General features: G+C 53.7%; 1 long non-coding RNA gene across 2 annotated transcripts in view; it reads right to left on the minus strand.

Annotated features, from left to right (window-relative positions):
- Positions 1 to 1,989: 1,989 nt before the first annotated feature.
- Positions 1,990 to 12,339, minus strand: part of LOC144311103 (uncharacterized) — a 76,803-nt gene continuing 66,453 nt past the window's right edge. For both annotated transcript variants that reach the window (XR_013376663.1, XR_013376660.1), the window contains exons 6-7: positions 8,015 to 8,200; positions 1,990 to 7,688 (exon numbers count right to left, since the gene is read on the minus strand). This is a non-coding gene — a long non-coding RNA (uncharacterized LOC144311103). The remainder of the gene's footprint in view (positions 7,689 to 8,014; positions 8,201 to 12,339) is intronic.

Below are 12,339 nucleotides of genomic sequence, written 5' to 3' on the forward strand. Positions count from 1 at the left end.
GAGGGGAAGCCAGACCCAGAGCTGCATATGGGGTGGGGCGGGAGATGCAGCTCCGGGGCCCACCTCCTCCCAGCCCCCAAAGGCGGCCGATGGAGACCCAGGCAGGGACTGCAGAGTAGTGGGCAAGCACGGAGCGGATTCGCCGCCCGTGACAGGTCCAGGTCCTTGCCCCACATCATCGCACACACTGTGGCTCTCGGCGCGGCGTCTGCAAGCCCAGCACTGTGGAACCCAAGCTGCCAGCCACGGGATGAGCCCCGATGGGCCCTGCAACCATCAGAAACCGCCCAAGAGGTGCCGGGTAGACCAGGTAGGCTTCTCCCAGCCCCAAAACATTAACTTAAATGATGGCAAAATTCTGACTTTGGGCAAAAGGCGACCCGACTGAAGATAAATACCCAGCATGCTCTCTGATGAGGCACACACTCAGTCTCGGGGGTTCGCACAACCCCGTGCACACAGTCAGTCCCACCAGGGCACCTCCTGCTCTCCTAGACTTGCAGGAACACACTTGGAAACTGGCTTCTTCCCAGAACTGAAATGCCATGGAATCGCCGCTGCCTTCCCTTTTGGACTTTCTCCAGGACGGTTAGTGTGGCACTCAGTCGTGGGGGCCTTGAGGACACACCACCACGCCACAGCACGTGGGTCCCAAGTCTCCAGACAGGGAACAGGGAGCAAGGGAAGATGAGCAGCGCTTGGCCGCCAGTCTTCTACACGCAGGGTCTCATTTCTTCGGGGCCGTGGCCTTGGCACACTGTCAGCTGGGAGCTTCCCAGATGGACCACACCTGCTGTCCCGAGGGTCCCACCGTGGACATGGCCCTGGGAGGCTCGTGCCCATTTACCCTGGGTATGCCACATGCCTTTGCCCTTGGCTGACTCGCTGGGCCTCCATCCGCTGGAGACATATTGGCCTGGTGTGACTACACACTGAGCCCCTTGAAAGATTTATTGGTATCCTTCCAGGATGGAGCTTGCATCTTCATCTGACCTTCAGTGGTCCCTGTCACCCAGCTCTGGCCTCCACTCCTGCCTCCACCAGGAGCCCTGCCTGCACCTGCCCTTCGCCTGCACAACACCAGTCTAGCCCCTCCAGGAAGCCCTCCTGAGGGTCCAGTCCATCATGTCTGTCCCATGGGGCTGGCCCCTGCTGTGCCCACAGCCCACAGGGTAGCAGATTACCGGGAGTCAGGACCTGGCCCATCTGTGTGGTGTCCCCGGGGTGATGGGCCAGGCTGCACCAACCAGGACAAGCCCAACCTGACTCGCTGCTAAGGGGGGATTTCAGAGCTTCATCCTCATTATGCGGATACTCCCACCTTGGAAATCCTGGGAAACTATCCCCCCAGCACCTGAGACGTGTGTCCTTGTACACCTATGACCTATTCACAAACATGCCCGACCCCTGGTTAGGTCTACATTCAGATTCGTACCTGACATACATAACCAAGGGCCTGGAGTGGGGGCTAAGCTGTGAGGTGCCAGATACCCACTTTGCAGACCAGACTCCCAGGCCTGCACAGCTGGTGAGGGGCAGAGTGGTCAGATCCCACAGCGCACCCTGCAGACACTCTCCCCGTGTCACTGGACACCAACTTGGCTACAGTGCCATCCCCAGAGCTGGAGGCCCTGGGTCGCTCTCATCTGCAATGCCTCCAAGGGCAAGAACACTGATGCCCCTCCTATCCCCACCCCTGCACAGGGCAGCAGAGACAGGGCCCCAGCTGTGCGGTGATGCCATGCGACCCTCCTCATCCCGTGGAAACCTGCCAGAAGGTCTGGAGCCGCTCTTCTCCAGGGGATGCCCCGACTCCTCCCCACTATAGGGAATCGACTCAGACAGGGAGCTTCAGCTGCCCTCGTGTCCCAAGAGCCAGCCTTAGCGCCTCTCCACCCCACAGATTTCAGGTGTCCTTTGGCTGAATCCTTTTGATATATTTTTTTAAGATTTTATTTATTTATTCATGAGAGACACAGAGACAGAGAGAGGCAGAGACATAGGCAGAGGGAGAAGCAGGCTCCATGCAGGGAGCCTGATGTGGGACTCGATCCTAGGACTCCAGGATCACATCCTGGGCCGAAGGCAGATGCTAAACCACTGAGCCACCCAGGGATCCCCCCTTTTGACATTTTCAATGGCAAAATAAATTTGATTTGCAGAAGCCATGAAGGCACCGGGACAATATGATTTCCAAAATGCGCTGTGTTATTGGAAATGATAAAGAACCGAATGAGTCAGTAGACATACCAGGTTAGTGACTGTTAAAAAAAGCAAACCAGTCCCCACACGGACTGGCAGAGAAGGGGGACAGGTGGATGGAGGGGGCTTCATGCCTGCCCTCCCCACACACGCCCATCAGGGTCTCACCTCTCCCCAGATGCACACAGACCACCCCTCCCGGGCGCACAAACAGGGCTGGAAAAGAAATGGCAGGCCCAAAGCTTTGATCACGGTCTTACTAGTTTGCACAACTACTGGAGGCGAGCAGTGTTATTCCTATTTTATAGATGGAGAAACCGAGGCACAGTGTGCTGAACTAACTTGCCCATGGTCACCCTGACAGGGGAGGAGCAAGCCAGGGTCACAAGTCTCACAGATTTCCTTACAGCTTTATTGAGTTGTAACGGGCTTGCGCTGAACCTCGCGGCTCAGTGAGCTCTGGTGCATGTGTCCCCACAGAAGTGTCACCACTACCAGGAGCCTCCCTGGGCCCCTCCATGGCCGCCCACAGCCCCGCATCCCCAGGCACCCCCTCTTCTGTTTTCTGTCCCCCTCCATTTATTTGCGTGGTCGAGAATCTTCTCTAAATGGAATCACACATGATGTTCTCAGTTTTGCCTACAGTGTTTGTGCATGGGAATTCCCCGCACCGCACGTGGCCGGTGCATGGGGATATGCAGATTCTCACCCCGCTCCCATGCACCTGCAGCCATCCCGCCTCACCCAGTAGCAGGGGACACCAGGCGGCTTTCCAGCAGGCGATAGCATTCTTCTGCATTCTGTGCCCACGGGGCAGGTGAGTGTGCAGCCTCCCTGGGGGCGCTGCCTATCCCATGACGACCGGCAGCCACAGCCCCCACCCCAGAAGCCTGCCCAGCCAGTGTGGCCAAGCGCACTCCCGGGCCGCCCAGAGAGAGAGACCCTCCCACCAGGGCCCAGCAGGTGGGGGGAAGCCACAGCATAGGGGAGCAAGCATAGACTGAGCAAGGGACGGGTGAGAAGGGGCACAGGCCTGGCTCGGGCAGGCATGGATGGGGGCGCGGAGTGGGTGGAGAGCTGCTCCAGACGCTGGGGCAGAACTGGCAGGGGGAGTGCAGGCCCGCGAGAGGCCCAAGCAGCACCTGTACCATCCACATGCTCCTGGCAGAAGGCAGCCTTCGGGACCCTCAGCCCTGAGGGGAGGCAGAGGGGACTCAGATTGGGCTCCCCTGGCCCCGACTCTGGACACACACTGGAGTCCCTTGGGAGGTTTTTTTTTTTTTTTTTTTTAAGATTTCATTTATTTATTCATGAGAGACAGGCAGAGACACAGGCAGAGGGAGAAGCAGGCTCCATGCGGGGAGCCTGATGTGGGACTAAATCCCAGGACCCCAGGATCATGCCCTGGGCAGAAGGCAGGCTCTAAACTGCTGAGCCACCCAGGGATCCCCATGGGAGTTTAATATAATAACAACTCCCCACCCAGAGAGTCTGCTCTGGGGCTTTTGGGGGGGTTGGTAACAGCACATGTGGATTTTTAGAGCTCCCTGGCTGGTTCTGCTGCCGCTGTGGCTCCTGGTCACCCCAGCTTGGGGACAGATTTTTCCTGCACCCCCAGGGGAAGGGGAAGGCAGCGGTGCACGAGGTCCAGCCCCACCCCGCCCCTGCAGGTGCCCTGGCAGGGGCTTAGCCTGGGGCCTGCACAGATTATGCACATGCTAACTGCGGGGGGGGGGGGGGTGTCTGAGGGCCCCTGGGGAATGAAGATGGAGTCAGGGCAGGGACTACCTGCCCAGCGGGCCTGACTTCCTTATCAACATCAGATACTTGGTGCCTTTCCAGTTCCTGAGCACTGGATGTGAAGATAACTTGACACTTGTTAGGCATCCTCATCCCATGCCCCCTGGCCCTGAAGGCACCGTCACATGGGCAGCACACTCACACCCTGACACAAATGGTCACTGAGAGTGGGCACGCAGGAAGCCAGGCCAGCCAAATGCGTCCCTGAGGCCGAGCCCCACTTCTATCCTTTTAACCTTAATTATGTTTTACTTTTGGTTAATTTAATTACTTTTTAATTACCTTGATGCCAATCATACGAACCAGATTATTTTAATCCCACTGAGCATCTATCACCTCGAAGATGTTGCAGGCAGGTAGACGCAGCTGGTGGTGCCTGTGAACTCCATATGCAGGAGACATCCCCGATTCTGGCCACCAGGAGTGGCAGGCCTGAGTCTGAGCCAAGTCACTGTGTCCACGAGCAGGCAGGTCTGCAGGTGGGGTAGGGGGTGGGGAGGGGGTAGCGGCTCCGTCACAGGTAAGCCATGTTCTGCTGGAAAAAAAACAGTGATATTTTGAAAACTGCTAAGAATGCTAAAATAGGTCACATCCCCCAAAGGCCACAGATGCGGGACTGGCTCCGCCATCAGGTGTGGTCCTCGGGGGTGGCCGGGCCTGGCTTCCAACTCTGCAGCCTCAGCCCCGCGGGTGAACTGGGCACAGTGACAGTGTGCACCATGGGCTATGGGGAGTGTTGCAAGCAGTGGCCTCCGGAGCACAAATGTGTGGCAGGTGAGTAAACCCCCCACCACAAGTACCATGCAGCCGAAGGGCTGCCCCTCCTGTGGTTGACCCTGGGTCCAGGCCTTCTGCCATCGTGTCATCACAAGCTTCTCCTGGTGGCTTCGTCCTGGTGGTGATATCCTCAGAGATGAGCAGATCTAGCGCCTCACAGAACAAGCTTCCTCTCCCACCATATCACTATTGTACGGTGTTGTCCTCGCTTCATCCAGCTTCTCCAGGGAAGGACCCATTCCTCCCCTCCCCTCACATGAGCCTCTCTGTGGCCCAACCAGGATGAGGGTTCCTTACCTCTCCTCACACACGGACACACGGGCCTGAGCCTCCCCCTCCCTCCTCCCATCTTTCCCCCTGATTTCCACCTTCGTGTATTTAGGCTGTTTTCAATACTTCCACACCTGATCTTGCAAGCTGTTATCACTATAATTCTCAACAAAGACAGTGTTCCAATTTGTGTATATATTTTGAAATTAAAAAACCACACTTTTTTTTTTTTAAGTTTTAGGACGGTGTTACCTTGCTCCTGTGGGATCTCCAAAGGAGCTCTTACCTATGTTCTCATTTATTTATTTTTGTTAAGTTGTCTCCTGCCTCTTGCTGGATCTTCTTCTGGAGGAGACACCTGTCCTACACCCTCTGCTGGGTCTGCTCCCTGTGCCCGCAGTGACTTCCTCCATGTACTCGCAGGTCCACAACCACATCCACCTGGCTGTGGCAAGTGGCACAGGGCTTCTGGCCAGGCTGGAGCAGCTGAGCCCACAGAGCTCTGAGACCTAGGAGGTGCTACTCCACTCCAGGGCAGCTGGGTGCCAGACTCAACACCCACAAGCCCCTCAACCTCCGATGGGAGAGAACAAGGAAGAATGGCTGTAGCAAAACTCAAATTTAAAAAAATAATTTACAAACTGGTCGTTGGCCAGTTGGCCTGCTTCCCCACACCAGCAGAGGCCACCCATGGTGGGCAGGGGTGGGTGTCAGGTTGCATCTTCCCTGATCCTCCCTGCGTCACCATCAGGAGACTCTGCTGCTGTCCAGACAAGGTGAGTAGCACCTGCAGGTGTGGGCTAGGGGGTGGGCTGAGCCTCACCCAGGGAAGATAGGACTAGTGCCTATACCCCAGTGTCCAGGGCCGTGGGGTGCCATCCCAGGAAGAGTGGCCAGGGGCGGGGGGAGTGGCCGAGGGTGGGGTCCGAGGAAGTGGACACACTGTCAGCTGCCAGATGGCGCTGGTGGGAGGAAGCAAATTCCCAGCTACGAAGGGCATGCAGGCCGGACCTGGGGAGCCATCAGCTGGCAATGCTAACGGGAGGCCTCCTGACTCTCATACAGGAAATGTCACAACACCTCACAATTGCTCCCAAGAATCTTACCTTCATCATGATGGAATAAACTCTTCCTTTATTTTAGGAAAATCACCATGATGTGCTTTTTAGTTACACAAACACTCATGGTTGTTTTGGAGAAAACCATGAAATCACATCCACCCGAACGCAAACCTCTGTGTCTGGCAGCTGGGACTCTGAGCTCCCCTGCCAGAGTGTGGCGGAGCTGGGACACACGTGTATTAGCCTCTCCTCTGTGTTCCATGGCACCTCTGTTGTGGCTGGGGCACAGGCGGATCCAGGCAACATCCACTGTGGAAGGCGGGCCGAGAGAAACACAATAGAGGGCTGGAGGCAGGGCTGGGGGGCCCCCCGGATGAGGGTGGGTAAGAACCGGACCGAATGGAATCTGCTCAGGCCAGGAGGTGGCCCTGGAAGTGCTGGCTTCAAGAGAAAACAAGAGGTCTGCATGGGGCCTGCTGCCAGCTACTGGGGTGCAGTCCCAAGTCCATCTGGTCCACAGCCAAGTTCCAAACCCCACTGTCCTACACTACCCACTGATCCTTCAGTGACCCCTAAGGAAGCACCTGGTCAGCTAGACATTCCTTCTCAAGGGCAAGTGCTAGTCCCGGTCAGGTTGGTGCACAGTGCCTGGGCTGCCATGAGTCCTGGGGCCCCACGTGGGCTCTAAGGAAATGCAGAAAGAGCACGTGGATGGTGAGTGAGGCGCGAGGACCAGAAGGTGACCTGAGGACATCGTGGGTGCACAGATGGCAGGCAGGAAGAGGAATGAACGTTGCCTCCTCCATGTGCCTCAGCCCACCTGTCTCTCGGGACTGGCCACAGGTCAGTGTCCAGCACTGGACCATGAGCTGCCCAAGGGCAGAGAGAACCAGTCATGTATGGGGACAAGTGCCAGGGCCACAAGCAGGACCAACTGGTGGCAGAGGCCCCACCAGGAGGTCTGGTAATTCCAGGCAAGAAGTCGGACTTTACCCAGGGGTGCCAGGAGCCACCAGGCAGGGTCAGGATCAGGGGTGCAGTGGAAGGTGGTGGTGGGAAGTGATCTCTGCCTGTGCCCATGGCCTGGGTGCACCATCTCATAGGGACCCAGTGGGATAGTACTCACTCCGGGCCATCCCACCAAGCGTCCCTGGACCCCGGAGAGGGGGCCGTGGGGAGAATAAGCCAATATAAATCAGGGCTAACCCATGCTGATCACCAGCTCCCTAAATCAAGAACCTGGCAGATCTTCTGGGTGAGAATCAATCTTCCTGTCCCCATAGTAAATACCATAATCCTTTTTCCAGCGTGGTTTGGAGAATGTAACTGTTGTGCTTGTGATTTATTTGAAAATATGCTGCCAGGCTATGTGAATGAATGGGGGCTTCTGAGCAGGAGGTCAGAGTGCTTTCCCAGGTGTGGGCCTCCCCCTCGAGGCAGCTCTCCTGGCTGCCCCCGACGGAGAGCCTGGACCTGCCACCCAGGTGCAGAGGGCCTGCTCCACAGCCAGCGGAAAAGAGACGAGACAGCCACAGCCTTCTTTCTGCGCAGGCCAACTCTGGATTTCTCCTTTTCTGTCTGATAGTTTGTTTTATCCACAGTTAAGGCAAGACAGCATTCTTGTTAGTGTGCTTCAGACCACACAGGGGTTTCTAGAGAGATTGCCCGCCCCCACCATCACTACCCCTCACAAACCGGGCATCCTCTGACCAGTGCGCCTGTAGACTTGGATTACTTCCACGTCCATTCTAACCCATTCTGTAGAAATACTTCATAACCTTCCCTTGTTTCAGGGCACCTGATGTGGGCTCGCGAGCTTGTGTCTACAATAGGTTCTGTTGCTGGTTAGAGTTGTGACTCGTTCTCCCAAACTCTCCTCCGAACACACTTCCCCAACAGGATACAAGTGTCCCTTTTGCTCCACTGTGCTTGTAGTTCTTGCATTTAAGGTTTGCCAGACTGATGGGTGTGGAGCCCTCCTTGCTGACTTCCCTGGACCTGGTTCTCAGGAGCATGGGTCACACCAGCTGGGTGCACTGGCCTGGTTCTGTCAGGCTCTGTGTCCCGTTGTCCAGGAGGGTATCTTCTTCCTTATTACAGAATGTGGGAATTGTAACCTTTCTCCTTCACGACTCACATAAACAGGCTTTCCCTCTCCAGGATGACAGTTTACATTTCTCCTGCTTTTCCTCTGATGGGTGTGCATCTCTGGTGCTCATCCCATGCCTGGATCCAGCACCTATGCTCTGCAGCTCTGTGTTCTGACTACGCACTCTCCCTGGGTGATGGGGTTCACACAGGACTCCAGGCCCCACCGTCAGGCTCATAAATCCTTTTCAAGCATCTCCAATCTTTCTGGGCCCTGCCCTTGTGTACCCATCTGTCTGCCTGACGTCACAAAACTGCCCTCAGGATCTTTCTTCCCAAACCTCGCCTTCCTCTCTGTCCTGGCAAATGCCCTGTGCTGCACACCGGCATTCCTGTCCTGCTGAAGGCGTGGGTGGGGCTCCAGGAGCTGCTCCCCCAACTCACACTCGGGACTGCTGCTCTGCCCTTCATCCTCACCACCCCTGCCAGCTACACTTTTAGCAGCCTAGTGCATCCCCACACAGCAGCCAGACCTTCTCAAACAGACCCTTCTCCTCAAAACTATCAGGATCACTAAGGGAGCCTTCCTGTGGCCAACAGGACTTGCAAGGTCAGCCCTGCCTATCATCTGCTCCCAGGCTCACTCCCCGTGCACCAGGCAGGTTGCCCAGGATCCGCAGCCTGTTCTGTGCCATGGGACCAGTCAGGAACGCTGGGTCTCCCCACCTGTCTCCCTGCCTCTCACAGCTCCAGGGATACGTGCAGCAGAGTCTGCGGTGGGAGGGGGAAAGGCATGGCAGGAGGAGTTGGAGACATGCGGCTTCCATGGGGCAGCCTTGTGGCCAGAAGAAATCTGAAAGGGAATTCAATTTCTACAAGAAATAAGGGAGGACGCAGAATGGGGATGAGGTGGGGGAGAAACGAATATATCCTCCTGGTGGAGATGCTGAGATTTAAATCCAGGAACTCCAGCTCTGGAAACTGAATGAAGAAGCAGGAAATGACCAGGAAGGAGAGGAAAGGGGTCTTAGATCCAAGTCATGAAGGAGTGAAAGGCCCTGAGGCCTGGGCCAGGAAACGCGTGGAGGTCATGAGGTTGAGGCACGAGCTGGAGAAAGAACGTGGTCAGAGATGAACAGACAGTGGAGGGTCTGCAGCCCTAGAGGCCACCCCAGGGTTCTGAATCAAGTGATGAAGTTCAGCTCAGCCTTAGAGCCATCTCCTTAGAAACCTCTGCACCTTGAGAGCCAAGTGGAGGAAGAAGCAAATGCACAGGCTGAAGCAGAAAGGAAAAGAGATGAGGCAGAGGTCCAAGTGGACCACCAGCCTGTGCACTGTTGTGCCAAGATTGCGAATCCGAGAAAACCACCAAGGAGCCAACACCGATGCAAGTACGTGAGGGTTTATTAACAAGCTCAAGCTTGGGTCCAAGTATACCCGATACAGCGGAGCAGGGACTTGGACCCCGAGGTGAGTTACAGCTGGGTCTTATTAGCAAGCTCGAGCTTGGGTCCAAGTATACCTGACATAGCAGAGCAGGGATTTGGACCCCGAGGTGGGTTACAGCTGGGTTTTTAAGGGCTGGTCTAGGGGTAAGGTGGGGTTTTTCACTAAGGGTGGGGGTGTGAGAATCTCCAGTAAAGAGGTCTCACAAGCTCTTGCTTCCTTATTCCAATAAGGGCATGCTTTGTGTTTTTTTCTATAGCCGGGGTAAGGTAGAGTTCACTACCTGGTCACAGTGGCCTGGTCACAGTGGCCTGAGATGGCTGCCGAAGCTACAATGGCTGTACTTGTGCCAATGTTAAACTTGAATGGCCCTAATTTTCTCGGCCTCCACATGCACCTGTGGAAGCATCAGGGCAGTATAGGCTGCCGGAATACATACCTATGCTCTAGAACTCTAGCGAACTTGGAAGCTCCATCACCCCCAGGCACTGACCCTCTCTGAAAGGCCTACCTGGCTCACACCCAAAGCCCCTGCTGGTCCTTTGCCCAGGACCTGAGACCAGCTGTGTTCTCAGCTGTGGCTGAAAGCAACACATGGGCATAAATCACATCTTCCCTCGTCTCAGCTGAAGACAAAGTTCATGTGGGAACAGAGCTGGGGGTCTGGGAGGAACAGCAAGAATGGACATGGAGGTGCCTTGCAGGAGACTCCGTGCAGGCAAGCAATGGCAGCCCCACCCACAGGGGTGTCAGCAGGAGCCCTGCTCACAGTGAATGGTTAGGACAGATGCTCTCTCCCCTACACCGAGCCCCAGACCCCCGCTCTTGCCAGGAGATCCCGGAGTGGCCAGTGGCATTGGCAGAGGAGCCCCCAGCACAGCAAGGGCTCCGCCAGGAAGCCTCTTTATCTCCAGGGGCCTGGCAGAACCAACAGGAGCCAGTGGAAGCCATGGTTGCTCCAGATGAACCAAGACGACCAAAGTGACACCATAAGAGCTCTTCATACTAGGCTGTCATTAGAACCACTGCCTCCAGAAGTAACAGGGAGACTCCCTCCCAAATAAAAAAGTTAAATAGAGGCCACCGATATCTCCTAATATAAAAGACACATCTGGCACACAATCAGAAATTACTTGTCATGCTGAGAACCAATGATTTTAAAGCAGGGCTAAAGAGGAAATGTTTAAGCACTAAATACACTAGAAATGAGGACACTCTCCAGCTAGTTATCTAAGTCCCTGCTGCAAGAAACTGGAAAAGAGAGCAAAATAAACCCAGAGCAGAGAAAAGCAAGAAAACCAAAAATCAGAGTAGAAATCAAAGAAAGTAAGAAAATAATATAAAAATAATCAATGAAACAAAAATCTGGTTCTTTCTTGTAATTTTCGTCAATTTTGTCAGAGGTTTGTAAATTTTACTGACTTTTTGTCCAGTATCAGAAATTAAATAGGGAATATTCTCTCCATAGCTTGTGTAGCCATGAAAAGGATAATAAAAGAATATTACAATTCCTAATACAACAAACAAGAAATGGACCGATTTTTAGAAAACTTAAACAAAATCTAACCAAGATTAAAGATATAGTCTAAACAGCCCCATAATCATGAAAGAAACTGAATTCATAATTAAAAGTTCCCCTGAAAGAAATCCTCAAGGCCCAGATGGTCATTTGGGATAATTCTACCAAATGTTAAAATATATATATAAATATATATATATAAAACACATCTAGATGGCTAACAGGCACATGAACAGATATTCAACGTCACTTGGCATTGGGGAAAAACAGATCAGAACCACCATGAGGTACCCCCTCATACCTGTCAGGATGGCGAAAATCAACAGCACAGGAAATAGCAGGTGTTGGCAAGGATGTGGAGAAGAGGAAATCCTTGTGCACAGTTGATGGGAATGCAAGCTGGTACAGCTGCTCTGGAGAACAGTATGGAGGCTCCTCAAAAAAAAGAAAAATCGAACTACCATATAATCCAGCAACCTCACTTCTGGGTATTTACCCAAAGGAGTGGTATCTTCAAGATACCTGCATCCACATGTCCACTGCAGCATTATGCACAACAGCCAAGATGTGGGATCATCCACAAGTGTCCACCAACAGATGAATAGATAAGGAAAATGTGGTGTATACACATAGTGGAATATTACTCAGCCTTCAAAAAGAGGGAAATCCTGACATTTCGGACAACATGTGACCCTGTAGGAAATTATGACAAATGAAACCAGCAGGCACAGAATGATAAATACAGCATGATCTCACCTACATGTGGAATCTAAAAGTTAACTCACAGAAGCAGAGAGCAGAAGCGTGGCCACCAGGGACTAGGGGTAAATAGGCAGATGCTGGGTAAGAGGACAAAGCTTTAGTTATGTGAGATGGAGTTCTGGAAATCTAACCTACAGCATGGTGATGTTAGCGAACAATGATATAATGCACACTTGGAATCCGCCAGGAGAGAACGTTCTCACCACATAAACAACTGTCAGTGATGGACACAATGATGGCCTGACTTGGTGAGCATTTCACAGCACGTACATTCAGCAAAACACCACACTGTTCACAGTCAATACATACATTTTTCATCAATTATTCATCAGTAAAGCTGGAGAAAAAGCTAACTCTGATTTTCCACAATATCTTTTGGAAAACAGAAAAGGAGGAAGCATTTCCAGCTTATTT

The sequence above is a fragment of the Canis aureus genome, chromosome 3 (assembly GCF_053574225.1).
Source record: "Canis aureus isolate CA01 chromosome 3, VMU_Caureus_v.1.0, whole genome shotgun sequence".
NCBI classification, from domain to species: Eukaryota; Metazoa; Chordata; class Mammalia; order Carnivora; family Canidae; genus Canis; species Canis aureus.